Source organism: Tasmannia lanceolata, unplaced genomic scaffold, assembly GCF_043159265.1.
Source record: "Tasmannia lanceolata isolate RefF3 unplaced genomic scaffold, GAP_Taslan_0.1 ptg000004l, whole genome shotgun sequence".
Lineage (NCBI taxonomy): Eukaryota > Viridiplantae > Streptophyta > Magnoliopsida > Canellales > Winteraceae > Tasmannia > Tasmannia lanceolata.
In genome coordinates, this window is record NW_027518681.1 from 9,449,636 (window position 1) to 9,464,838 (window position 15,203).

The 15,203-nt window shown below is 40.1% G+C and overlaps 1 pseudogene; it reads left to right on the forward strand.

Moving 5' to 3' along the window:
- Positions 1-12,878: 12,878 nt before the first annotated feature.
- Positions 12,879-14,412, forward strand: LOC143875824 (putative UDP-rhamnose:rhamnosyltransferase 1 pseudogene; annotated as a pseudogene).
- The last annotated feature ends 791 nt before the right edge of the window (positions 14,413-15,203 follow it).

A 15,203-nucleotide genomic window follows, 5' to 3' on the forward strand; every position in this document is an offset into this window, starting at 1 on the left:
GCCATATTATCCTTCGATCGCACATCAACCAAAGTGATAATACCTTCTTTTAGAAGATAATTCAGCGTGGCATGTTTCAGCCTGACATGTCTCCTCTTACCATTAAAGAGTGAGTTTTTCACAATCGTAATTCTAGCTTGATTATCACAGAACAAACTTAAAGAGTTAATCTTTAAATGGGTCAATGGAATGTCCAGGATCAGATCTCTTATCCACTCTGCTTCATCTCCTGTATAAGTTAAAGCATAAAGTTCCAATTCCATAGATGACAGAGCAATACAAGTCTGTCTCTTTGACTTCCATGCAACAGCGGCTCCACCCAGTGTAAAAACATAACCACTGGTAGATTTACTGTCTCCTAATTCTGAGCCCCATGATGCATCAGAATACCCTTCCAGGATAGGAGGATGGCCAGTATAACATAGATCATATCCTTGAGTACCCTTAAGGTATCTCATCAGCCTCAGAAGGGCATCCCAGTGCTCATGGCCAGGATTACTAATGAAACGACTCAGCATGCCAACTGTAAAGGCTATGTCTGATCTAGTGCAACTCATAGCATACATGAGACTACCAATCAGTTTAGAATAATCTAACTGATTCACACTGTCTCCTTCATTAGAGATCAGCTTCTTGGTATAATCAAATGGTGTCTCAATCGGTTTACACTCACTGTATCCCCATGTAGAAAGTAGTTTTTCAATATAATGGGCTTGGCTAAGAGTAATCCCTTGCCTTTCAAAAATCACTTTCATACCAAGAATGGTGTCAACCACACCAAGATCTTTCATATCGAATTCTTGAGCCAAAGTAGTTTTCACGTCACTCACTACAGAGAGATCGGAACCAAGAATCAACATATCGTCTACATACAAACAAATAATCGCAACCTTATTCGACACAGAACGATAGTAAAGGCATTTATCTGAGTAACTGGTCTGAAAACCAAAGCTCTTTACTACCTTGTCAAATTTTTGATGCCACAATTTAGGTGCTTGTTTAAGACCATACAAAGATTTGTGTAACTTACAAACTCTGTTCTCGAAACCTTCCATGACAAACCCTTCAGGTTGGTTCATGTAGATTTCCTCTGTGAGGTCTCCATTAAGGAAAGCCGTTTTTACATCCATTTGATGCACAACATACTTCTCAATAGAAGCCAAAGCAAGAAGAATTCTTATCGTTGCCAAATGACAGACCGGTGAGTAAACATCAAAGTAGTCTATCCCACTGACTTGAGTATAGCCCTTAGCTACTAAACGTGCTTTATACCGAGCTATGGATCCGTCAGGATTAAGTTTCTTCTTCAAAATCCACTTACAGCCCACAGTCTTAGCCCCTTTTGGCAAATCGACTAGCTGCCAAGTTTGATTTTGTAGCAGAGAGCTCATTTCATCATCAATGACTTCTGCCCACAACAAAGAGTCCCTAGATCTCATCGCTTCCTTATAGGTTGATGGATCATTCTCGACATGGTAGGTCACAAAGTCCTCACCAAAGTTCTTGGGTACTCTATCTCTTGTAGAAACCCTTAAAGGTTCTGATGTAGAAATCAGTGTAGGACAGGTGTCAGAAGTATTCTGTTCAAACTCTACATGCGATTCTGTAACCATCTCAGTATCGCCAGGTAGGTTCAAACCATGATCTCTGAGAAATTTATTCTCAAAGAATACTGCATCTCTAGATTCTATAACCAAATTGGTAGATAGATCCAAAAACCGATCAGCAGCACTATCTTCTCCACCACCTAGATAAACACAAGTGTTTGTTCTAGGTCCTACCTTAGGTCTCCTAGGGTCTTGTATCCTTACATAAGCAATACAGCCCCAAGTCTTAAGAGTGTCATATCTACAAAGATGTTTATGCCATAACTCATAAGGAGTAGTGGTCAACTTAGAGTGGTGTACTCTATTCAGGATGTGATTTGCAGTTAAAACTGCTTCTCCCCAATAGCTAGTAGGCATGCCAGCTGTCAATAACATAGAGTTTAACATTTCAGTTAACGTCCGGTTCTTACGTTCAGCTATGCCATTAGATTGAGGTGAGTAAGGAGCAGTAGTTTCAAGTATTATGCCCTGAGAGGCACAGAATTCCTTGAACTCTGTCAAAGTGTATTCTCCTCCTCGATCACTCCTAAATCGCTTAATTTTCAAGTTCAATTAATTTTCAACACGATTCTTGAAAATTTTAAATTTATCAAAAGCTTCATCTTTCGATTTTAGGAGATAAATATGACAATATCTAGAAAAATCGTCTATAAAAGTGATTAAATACTTCCGACCACCTCGAGTAGTGAAACTTTTAAAGTCACAGAGGTCAGAATGTATTAACTCAAGAAGTTGTGTGCTCCTAGAAACCGAACGAAAAGGTTTTCTAGTGATCTTGGTTTGTGCACACACTTCACACCTGTCAAATCTAATCGATGTATCTAAAGGTATATTATAAGTTTTAGCAAGTTTAACCATTTTCCTATAGTTCACATGTCCCAATCTAGTGTGTAACAATTTAGGATCAATCAAAGTGGAACTAACCTGACTAACAGTTTCATTTGCTAAACTCAGTCTATACATACCATCGATTAAGAAAGCACAGCCAAAATAATAAGAGTTAACAGTTAAAGTTACTCTACCACCCAAAAAAGATGAACACATGCCAGCATTGTCTAAAAGACTAATAGAAATTAAATTCTTTTGAATAGCAGGAACTACTTTAACATTTTTTAAAGTTAGTATTTTACCTTAAGAAAGGACCAGGTTCGCAGTTCCAGTGTGAGTCACTTTTGCCTCAGCTCCACTAGCCACTGTAACGGTCTCTTTCACGCCAACAGCATCCGTAAGTAGTTTCTTCGAGTTGCAAACATGGCAGGTGGCTCCTGTATCTAACCACCAGTCTGAAGAAGTACTGGCCTTACCATTGCCTAACATGGCAATAAAATTCTTAGGCGCAGCACTGCCCACCATCATATGAGCTTCTTTTTTTGGTGTGTCAGATTTAGCCTTCTTAGGTTGTTTACACTCTGCAGCAAAGTGGCCCCATTTCCCACAGTTGTGGCACTTGCCCTTCTTTTTCTGAAAGATAGTCTTTTTGGCCTCCAACTTAGGATGTTCACTTTTAGGTGACTTGGATTTCCGAGAAAATTTCTTGGGATATATTACCGCGTTAGCAGCAGATTGTTGCTGTCTAACCATCTCCAAGTTATTCCTAGCTCGATTCTCATCTTCGATTCGAATGAATCGTTTGAGATCATCCAGTCCCACTTGCACCTTTTTCCGATACATCTCGGTTTTGAAAGAGTGTCATGCAGATGGTAACTTGTATATAATTGCACCCACAAGAAATAAATCACAGACAACTATTTTTTCATTATTCAACTTAGATCTCAGATTCTCTAGATCAGTAACTTGAGGAGTGATTTCCTTGTCTTCTTGAAACTTGAAATCCATGAATTTGTCCACAAGATGGGTCTTGGACAATTCTTCCTCTTTCTTGAATTGAGCATCTAAGTTGTCCCATATTGCTTTAGCAGTGTTAAATTTACTATAGGTTTCTGCAAGACGATCTGAAAGACAATTCAACAAGTAGTCTTTGCAGAAATCCTCATTTCTAAGCCATTGAGATTCATCAACTTCTTCATCCGTCTCAGCAAAGGTACTCAAAACAGTGTAAAAACAATTCATATATTTTAGACTGAATTGAGTCTTTCGCTTCCATGAGTTAAACTCAGATCCACCAAAGGATTGAAGTTTGACCATCTCAAACGGCATAGCATTCTTATCCATTTGATATTTCAGATGAAATTAAAAAAAAGGAAAGAGTGCACCTGATTGGAGAGAAACCCAAAATATATAGATGGTATTTGAGAAACGTTCCCAAAGATGGGACCACCGAGCAATTCGGGTCCAACAAGTTTTCTCCGAAATCACCAAACAGAGTGGCAGCCAATGGAATATGCCGACTAAAAATTCGCCCAACAAAAATTCGGCAACGAGTAGCTGATTTGCCCACCGAACACCCAAAAAACAACAACAAAAATTGTACGAAGGCAAACCCTCGGCCAAATCGAATTCTCTGGGTGATGAAACCCACGCCCAAAAAAATTGCTGCGAGGCTGCAACTCTAATGGCTTCTCGGCCTCCTCTGCAGGAATATCAAAATCGTGGCCTACTCTGTAGAATAGATGGAACGATGTGATTTGGCGTGAAAAGAGAACGACCAAGAAAAAGAGAGGAACCCAAAATCGATTGTGAGAGGGGGTCTCTTGTGCACGATGGAAACTTCTACAATATTTTGATTCTCACCAATGTGATAAAACTCCACGAGATGGTTCGGATAGCAGATAGTGCGGCAAAAGAGGGTTTAGCAACACTCTGTAAACAAGAGGGTGTTTTGATGTCTGGTCTTGAGAACGGTACAAAACGATCCCAAATTGATGCAATCCAACGGCCCTAAATGATCCACTCCTGGGAGATGAAACCCACTTCAAAAAATGTTCCACTCCCAACAACTTCTGTGGGAGATGAAACCCACTTCAAATAACGATGGGAGAGAGAGTCTCACACCCCCATGAGATGCAGACAAAAGCCAAAGCCCTAAAATCCGATTCAATACCACAACCAAATCTATTTGTTTTTGTTGGAGTAAACCCACGCCAAAAAATCGTCTCTGGGTGATGAAACCCACGCCCAAAAAAAAAAAAAACACGAAGCCCTAAAACAATGATGCTTTAAGATTGTTAGTGTATTAGGGTTTAAGCAAGGATGCTTAAAGCATTACACCCAAGGTATCTAATTTGGAATACCAAGTTTGTTGCCTCCAGCCCCTATATATAGAGATACACTAGGGTTATGAGAGGTTAATGGGCTTCAGCCCAAATGGGCCACTACACCTGGTCCATTACCTATTGGGCTTATATTAGAACATACATGGGTTATATTATATATACCCAACAGATACCACCATACTTTAGGATCTCCATGTATATAGCCAGCCGCTTTCACTCTCTCTCTAGAGTTTTGAAACTCTATTTTTATTCTATTTTATTGGTTTTATCTCTGGTTATGTATTTTCTACACGAATAGAAACCGGTATCTCACAAACTTGCAAGATCGGAGTGAGGTTTCAGGTCGATTTCTGTTTGAACATAACATCAATAGACATTGGTAGTTTTTATCTACAAGGGTTCATTGTTTCTTAGAGGATTTCCACATACCCAGTGCACATTAATTCGGAGCTAATATTGTCTTAAGGAAAGCGAGCCTTGAAGAATTATCTTCCCCATCAAAGATCTCTCTCTCTCTCTCTCTCTCTCTCTCTCTCTCTCTCTCCACAACCTATATAGTATTTTACGTTATGGCCATTACATGGCCATCAAATGAACGGTTTGGATCATCCTAAGAAGTGGGCCCACTTTACTTTCTTAAAAATACGGGACTTCACTCGTGCCATCACGTTCTCCCAGCAAAATGGAGTGATTGTGCCCTCGTGGGGGTTGCAAGTTTGCAACATATGAACCGTCCGTACAATGTTCACCCAGGGACAGAGTCAGCAATTTATTCGATGGGTAGGGGTAGAAAATAGGTTGTAATACACTTATACTATAATCAATAAATTATATCATAAAGGTAAAAAATAAAATCACACAAATTTTAATTCGAATTGCTTTCAATTTAATATATTGGTTTTTTTTTTTATACCTACGGGAAATTTACTCAATTATCTTTACATGATTTTTCTTGCTTTGATGTAATACAGTTGCAAAGATTAGATTTGCAAATAATTTTTCATGCTTTGATGTAATAAGAAGGGCGATGATATTTTCAACCCCTGCAATACGCATTCACCCCACTTTTTAACGTGATTTGACGTGAAAAAGCTTAAAGTTGCCCATTGTTTACGTTGAAGGGGGGGGGGGGGGGAATGCGTACTGCAGAGGGGTGAAAATATCATCTCCCTAATAAGAAAAGTGACATGAGCAATGATAGATGCAAGGGAGCCCTTGCATAAAGAGCCGTAAAAGGGCCAGTGATTGGTTCCACATCATTGAGAGGGAATGCGTACTGCAGAGGGGTGAAAATATCATCTCCCTAATAAGAAAAGTGACATGAGCAATGATAGATGCAAGGGAGCCCTTGCATAAAGAGCCATAAAAGGGCCAGTGATTGGTTCCACGTCATTGAGTGGGAATGCGTACTGCACAGGAGTGAAAATATCATCTCCCTAACGTGATATTTTCAACCCCTGCAATACGCATTCACCCCACTTTTTAACGTGATTTGACGTGAAAAAGCTTAAAGTTGCCCATTGTTTACGTTGAGGGGGGGGGGGGAGGCGTACTCCAGAGGGGGTGAAAATATCATCTCCCTAATAAGAAAAGTGACATGAGCAATGACAGATGCAAGGGAGCCCTTGCATCTATCATTCCTCAAGTGACATATTCCTCCATTTAAAGCATATATATTCATAATATAGTGTACTTATTTCTCTTAATAAATTACAATTAAATATATGAGATAGCCCAACACAATTGTCTTCCAAATTAATTTCGAAGCTCTCACGAAGTCACAAGTCATAAGTGTTTATGAGTAACTAAAATCTTAGGCCCCACCCATGAAAGCATGAGGTGTAAAATCGTGGTGCCACCCACCCTATGCATGGGATTGGGTGGAGATCGTGTGATCTACTCACAATTCCGAAACACGAGTGGGAAATTGAATATAGAGTGCTGCTATGAAGACAGAGTAGAACCGAACAAATCCGTACATGCCACGTGGCATGGGAGGGGTAGTTTTGCCATTTAATGAAAAATAAAGCAAGAAAAAAAAAAAGTGGAACCAAGATTGCTACCGTGTGAAGAGGCTAGTTGTTCGGTCCCCAACCCAGTTACCAACTGACCATATCATTATTCTTGAATTTATTATGACAACTGTAGCCTCGAGACGGGCAAAGAGACAGCTTATCTTTGTTCCATTGACTTGGTTATATTTAAGGTTGGCAATCCCACCGAAACCGAACTGATACCGAACCGAAAATTTGGTTTCAGTTTGGTAAAACCAAACCGATTCAAATTTCGGTTTGGTTTCCAAATTTCAAACCGAACCGAAACCAAACCGTTGCCCCTATTTCCAATGATTATGAGTAAGGGGTGGCGAAATTGGCCGAACTGAACCGAAAACTGATTCAAATTTCGGTTTGGTTCGGTTTGGGGGTCAAACCGAACCGTTGCCACCCCTAGTTATATTCTCATTTGATGCGCACAACTAATGAATGCCCTGTTGGGTTGCATAATTGCATTGCCGGATTTTTTCGGAAAAGTTTGTGTAAGAAAAACATTTTTTAATTTTTCTACCTTTTTTACGTACGAAAAAACATAACTTAAACCAGCCCTATTCAATCTTTAGAGAGTGGCCGACAATTTATCAACATTATCAAAATATGGGAGTCCCGATAAAATTTCCTTTGTTTTAAGTAATCTTATTTGTAGATGGGGCACTGAGTCCTCTTTGGATGGCATTGACCCTATGGGTGCGGTACGGTGCAACTCGGGTTGATTTTTTTGGAATTCAGGTTGGACTTTTACCTTAAAATCGGGTTGGGTTGGGTTTGGTTTGAGCTTCTACCTTAAAATCGGATTGGGCTCGGGTTGATTTGAGCTTTTACCTTAAAATCGGGTTGTTCTCGTTGATTCCTATTCATTTTTTACCAAAAGCTCAACCCGACCCAATCCAAGTTGCACCCCTAATTGACCCAATCAGTTATAAAATATACTCTATTATAACCATTATTTGTAGATTGACGCTGATATCTTATTTTACCTATTTGTAAATTGACGCTGATATCTTATTTTACGGGCTGTTGCATGAGAGAGCGGCGACCTCAGATGAATTAAATGAATAAGAAAAACCCAGGTTGTCTTTTGCGCCTATCTGATTTTTGAAATCAGATGGGCGTCTTGTAACTGGTTTTTCGCAAGGACACCCTTCGGTCTATTATTTCCGTATAAGATTAATTTAAAATAATTTTATATTTAAATAAAGATTGATTTTCTCATCATCCAAAGAGACTCTCGTCGTGCTTGCTTTTTTTATATGAATGGGCTTGTTAGTACTTTGAGGACCTCTAGATGGGTGGGCGTAGGGTAAATGGTTTAAAAGAGATTTTCTAAAAGAAAAATGTAATCCATCTTTATAAAATGGACAAAATATCCTTTGCCCCTTCCCAAATCGTCGTTGAGGAATGCTAAACTTGGGGCGTCATCTGATTTTTGCAAGGGTACCCTTGAGTTTAGCATTCCTCATTATTGTAAAAGGGCGCAAGTGCCCTTCTTTATTCGGGAATTTGGGACATGGGCGGTATTTTATCATGTGACGGGCATACGAACCGAAATTTCGGTAAACCAGTCGAAATTTCTGAAATTTCGCCGAAATAAATTAGCGTATCTGGTATATTACATTTCGGTGTCGGTCCCAACCGAAATCCGAAATTTAAATCCATGGTTACACTATTAGTCTTTGTTTCAAACTTTACACCCTTTATAAGTGAAAAAAAGGGCATAAAATTTGTTTTACACCCCAGTTTGAGGTCATTTTCTTTCGGAGCCTTGTTAGAAAATTGAATACGTAGAGATTTTATATGAAAAAAGAGCCAAAAAAAAAAATGGCCCCATTGTACTTTATGAAAAACATGATGGGACCCACCCTACCTTTGGGCTTGAGTGGTGTTAAAGTATAAAAGATAAATAACGCCTTTCTCCAAAAGCTTAAGCTTTCGGAGAAGTTGGTAAGTTAACATGGTATCAGAGCCAAAGGACTTGAGTTCAAACCTCCCGGATAGCAAACATCCACATGCGATGGTCGGCTCAAAGTGGGACCACATGTGCCACGTGTTTTCCAAGTGGGCCACACGTGCTGGAGAGTGTTAAAGTATAAAAGATAAATAACGCCTTTCTCCAAAAGCTTAAGCTTTCGGAGAAGTTGGTAAGTTAACAGGTGGAGATTGTGGGACCCACCGACAGACAAAAGTGGAAAACTGAATATAAAGTGATGCTAAGGAAACCAAGAGTGGAACCGAACAAATCTCTACATGCCACATGGCACAAAAGGCGTAGTACAGCTTATCTTGTGGTCGTGGGTTAGGGGGAATCATCAAAAGGGGGGAGGGGGGAGAGGCCATCTTTGCTTACTCTATCAACATTGATAGTGCGGAAATCTTTGAGCTAGAAATCCAGGCAATATGCTTTGGAGTTCGGGCGGCAAAAAATATAGGCATTTCAAAGCTGTGGATAGAAGCAGACTCTACTTTTGTTGTCAACTGTATCAATACAGTTTCCAACCCCCAACCCCCCCCCCCCCCCCTCGGAGAAAGTTGCCATTGATCCGGAATACTTGGAAGGATTTGAAAGACACAACTTGGAGAATCACACAGATTTGGAGAGAAGGAAATATGGTAGCAGATTACTTATCCAAAAGCGACTGCATATGCAATGGCAAAAACGTCCCAATTTCAAAATTTCCCACTGATTTGCTGAGATTACTGGAAAGTGACAAGAGAGGGATGATTTACTTTCAAAAGCCTCAGTGAATTTGTTGTCTGCTCAATCCTCTTTTATGTCTTTCTCTATTTAGGATTGGTGATCTCCTATAGCTTGTATATTGTTGTTTTTCATTAATCCTTGGTGGCCCGTTCTCTGTATTTCTCCTTTTCTTTTAATATATCTGGTGGAGGTCTTGCCCAACCCCAGCTTAATCATAAAAAATAAAAATAAAAATTAAGCAAACGTGTCCATCCCATCCTTCTCCCGTGATATGCGATACGTTATTTATGGGAGAGCCGATATCCCTTTATTTTAACTACTCTTATTTGCAAATTGGCAAAGTCGTCCCATCATTTACAAAAGTATATCCTTAATTTCTAAAACTATTTCCACCATTTCTGAAAATTATGATATTTAAATATAAAATAATCTTCAAATAGTGTCTTACAACTCTAAATCTCTATTATTTTATTGAAATTAGTTGTTATCAATACATATTTAGTATTAATTTATATCTTTTAATATCTCACTCAATCTTTTCTCAATTTTTTCAGTAATGTCCATGTGCTGATGGCGTGATCAGACAGCGATACTAACAGAAAGCTGTTTTCAGCTGGGACGTTTCAATTTTAGGTGCAATATAAAAACAAGGTAGTGTAAATATGAATTTCAATTTCATTATATTTAAAGGGAAATGATATCAGCACAACCATATTTTGATACTTTCGCTAACCCATCTTGCCTTTTAGTATTTAAAGAGCTGTTAAAAGGTTATTACATTTCCCAAAAGGGCGCTGATATTTCCCCCCACCCTTGTAGGCTATTCCTCCCCCCCCCCCCCCCCCCGGGGGGCCTTACGGCTGGCTAACGTTAAACGCTAGTATATGTCACAGAAACCGTTGGTGGAATGGTGGGCCCCTCTTTAAACAACGTACACCCCGCCCATACCACCGTAGGATAATCCAAACCGTCCATTTGATGGGCCATAAACGTAAATAGGTTGCGTCCCAAATTATCATTTCCATAGGCTGATACTAGCCGTCCGATCTAAATAGAAACTACATCTTATCCAACATTTATAGATTGTAGGGTTGTGAACATCCTATGGAAATGATTTTTGGGGCACAACCTATTTACTTTGTGGCCCATCAAATGAATGGTTTGGATCATTCTATGGAGTTGGTCGTAAAGTAACATTAATACCCGTCCACAACATAGGACGATCCAAGCCGTCCATGGTTTGGATAATCCTATGGAGTTAGTCGTACAGTAATATTAATGCTCTGTTTGGAAGCTGGTAGATGTTGGGGGGATTTAGAGAAGAAGAAGTCAAAGGGAAATCAAAAGGAAATCAGTCAACGGGGAGATTGTGAGCAAATCTTCCCGACGTTGTTTGGTTGGGGGTAGGAGATGTGCAGGAGTTTTTTTACCGTATTTTTTAAGATTTTTTTGGGGAATATTATCAGCACTACTGTTTTTTGATGAGGGCACTCCTCACTTTATAAAAAGTACGGTATGGCCCGCACCATAGGATTATCCAAACCGTCCATTAGATGGGCCATAGCCTAAATAGGTTATGCCCCAAAATTATTTCCATTGGTTGATTCTAACCCTCCGATCTATAGAGGGTTAGGATCAACCCTCTAACATTCAGATTGGAGGGTTAGGATGATCCTATGGAAATGATTTTTGGAGCATAACCTATTTAGGCTATGGCCCATCTAATGGACGATTTGGATCATCTTATGGTGTGGGCCATACCGTACTTTTAATAAAGTGAGAGTGCCCTCATAAAAAAACAGTAGTGTTGATAACATTTTCTTTTTTTTATAGGAATTTGCTAGCAAACTTCTCCTATGCCACTTCTCGGCATGTGACCATCCTTGTGCACATGGGAAAGGTGGCTATCAAAAGCAAAAATAAGCAAAAAAAAGTAATCATTACAAAAAAAAGTAAAATAGCAGAAGTTATAAAGTTTTAAATGAAAAATTACCTAGAAATAGTTATAATGTTTGAAATTACGAAAAAAATACCAACAAAATGTAATAAGATATGACAATTACGGAAAAAACTAAAAGCAAAAGTAGAAAGTTATGACAATTACAGTGAAAAAGAATTTCCCTGAGAAATTCTCCTATTTTTCCTTCGATTTGGAGAAATTCGTCCGGCGAATTTCGAGGGTTCCACGTCACCCGACAAGCGCCCGACATAATCGACGGTCAAAATTCCAATTTCTGCTAAATCCCTACCAAACACCCCTCGGGTAATTAGGAGAATTACATTCCCTGCTATTTTACTCAAAAAAACGTAACCAAACAGAGCATAAGGCCCCACCGATTTTTTCAAATTGAAGCGTACTGTCCACAACATAGGATGATCCAAGCCGTCCATGGTTTGGATCCTCCTATGGTGTGGTTCGTACAGTAACATCAAGGCCCAATTTAGGCCCCATCCATATTTTTGAAAATGAAGTATACCGTCCAGACCATAGGATGATCCGAGCCATCCATTTGATGGGCCATAACGTAAATGGGTTGTGCCCCAAAAGGGTTCGCCCATCAAATGAATGGTTTGGATCATCCTGTGGTCGTACTGAAACATTAAGGCCCGTCCACAACATAGGATGATCCAAGCCGTCCATGGTTTGGATAATCCTATGGAGTTGGTCCTACACTAACATTAAGGCCCAATCGTAGTCCCCACCGACATTTTTCAAATTGAAGCATACCATCCACAACATAGGATGATCAAAGCCTTCAATGGTTTGGATCATCCTATGGTGTGGTTCGTACCAATTTAGGCCACACCTATATTTTTGAAAATGAAGTGTACCGTCCAGACCATAGGATGATCCGAGCCGTCCTTTTGATGGGCCACAATGTAAATAGGTTGTGCCCCAAAAAATCATTTCCGTAGGATGAACACAACCCTACAATCTATAGAGGTTGTATAAGATGTAGTTTCTATTTAGATCGGAAGGCTAGGATCCGCCTTCGGAAAAATATTTTGGGACACAACCTATTTACGTTTATGGCACATCAAATGGACGGTTTGGATTATCCTATGGTGTGGTATGGGCAGGGCCTACGTTGTTCAAGGATGGGCCCACCATTCCACCAATGGTTTCTGTTGGACCCACCAACTGTTCCTGTTGTGTATTTGTGTGTGTGTGTGGAGAGAGAGAGACCGGTCAAATCGTGGGAATACGTTATCCAGCGGTGAAGGGGGGGATATCAGCGCCCTTCCCAAAAAACTATCACCAGCAGATTAAAGATGAAAAGACAGCTGGGTTTGTCCACGTATAATAAAATAGGGCTGTGCTGATATCATTTCCCTATTTAACTGTGAGTGGTTCTCATTTCTCAATTAACACCAGTGTCAATTAGTTTTGAGTTAAGAGATGGGTGAGGACCTGCACGTAGTGGTGCTTCCATGGCTGGCCTTTGGCCACATGATCCCATTCCTCCAACTCTCCATATCCTTAGCAAAGGCAGGTATCAGGGTCTCCTTCATTTCCACTCCAAGAAACATTCAAAGACTCCCTGAAGTCCCTCCAAATCTAGCAATAAACTTAGTGGAGCTTCCCTTGCCACGGGTCGAAGGCCTTCCGGAAGGCGCCGAGGCGACAGTTGATATCCCCTTAGAGGATACCCAATACTTAAAGAAGGCCTATGATCTCTTGCGTTACCCGGTGCGGCAATTCATTGCCAAGGAATCACCCAATTGGATAGTCCAAGATTTGTTCTCCTATTGGACGGCTGAGATTTCTCGAGAGATCGGCATACCTATTGTTACCTTCTCTGTTTACTCTGCTACTGTGTTAGCCTTCTTTGGGCCACTCGGGTGTCTGACAATGGAAGAAAGAAGGAAAACGTGGCCCACTTCCGAGAGCCTATTATCACCGCCGGATTGGATCACTTTCCCATCATCGGTCGCCTTCAGACGACATGAGGTCAATGCCGTATTCAATACAATATTTGTTTCCAATGCGTCGGACATTTCTGATGCAGATCGGTTTGTTTCAATGCTCCAAGCATGTGAGGTTGTGGCCATAAGAAGCTGCCTTGAGTATGAGGGGGACTACTTAGAGTTACTTGAAAACTTTTATAAAAAACCGGTTATTCCGGTCGGCATACTTCCACCGGCGTCGCCGGAGGAGAGTAGAACAGCCGACGGTGAGTGGCCTGAGATATTCAAGTGGCTTGATGGACAAAAACCTAAGTCAGTTGTGTTTGTTGGGTTTGGAAGTGAGAGTAAATTGAGTAGAGATCAAGTGTATGAGATAGCCCATGGGGTAGAGCTATCAAATTTACCCTTCTTATGGGCCCTTAGGAGGCCCATATGGGCAATCGACGATCTTGATGCTCTGCCACCAGGATTTAAGAGTCGAATCCACGGTCGAGGGGTTGTTTGTTTGGGTTGGGCTCCACAGTTGGAAATTTTGGCCCATCGGGCCGTGGGGGGTTCATTGTTTCACTCTGGGTGGGGGTCTATCATAGAGACCCTTCAACATGGCCACACGCTCGTTGTCTTGCCAATCATTTTTGACCAAGGATTGAATGCGAGATTATTGGTGGAGAAGGGTGTCGCAATAGAAGTAGAGAGAAACGAAGATGGGTCATTCACCGGGGTTGAGATAGCCAGGTCTCTGAGACAGGCTATGGTTGAAGAAGGAGGAGAAAAACTGAGGGTCCAAGCTAGAGAAATGAAGAATGTGTTTGGCAACCAGATTCTACAAGAAGACTATGCTAGAGGATTTGCTGAATTGCTTAGAGGTTATAAGGCCAAATAGTCAAGAGCATAGTCAAGAATGAGTTTAAAATTTATTTTGTTCTTGTATCAATGTGAACTAAAAAAATAACTTGCTTATATCTTTTATGCAATTGATTTTGAAGTTAAGTATGATTACGTACAAGAGGAATGATGGACTAAAGGGCGGTTTGCCAAAAAACTAGTTACAAAGGCGCTCTCATTGGTCCATAGCTAGAAAGTGCATTAAAAAAAATATGGAAATGTCCACTGAGGGTGCCTTTGTAACTGGTTTTTCGCAAGGATACCCTTCGGTCTATTATTTGCAACTAGTTGCAGCCCCGTGCGATGCACGGGGCAATGAAAAAAAATTATGATATAGAAAAAAAATTCTTATAACTTAACAGCAAAATAGCCCAATATTACTTTGTTATTTATTTCCAACTTTTTGGATAGTGAAATTCTGTGTTTTTTTTTTTGGAACCATTTAAAAAAAAAAAATTTATTGGAAAAGATTTATTACCTGTTCTATTAGACACACTCATTCTCTTATCGGTGTTGTCGGGTCTTAATTGGTCTAGGAATAGAGTTGCCAAATTATGACCAAATATAGTTCTAACCAAACATATCTCACTATTTTGTAGAAACTATTCAATTTCACCATGAATATGACTGAGGAAATAAAATACATTTTGATCACTGAAAGGAACACATGAAGTGAAGAGAAAACTTGTGGAATATTCTGCTGAGGATTTTAGGCAAACCTAAGGAACATTCTTCTAGGAATCTTCAACAAATTGTGATCCAGCATTATGCACTAATTGCAATTCCATGTTATCATCGGCCTAACTGCAATCAAGCTGGGGCGTTCTGCTCTTGCAATAACCACAAATCTATGGAGATGAGTCTTGTACAAAATGAAAAA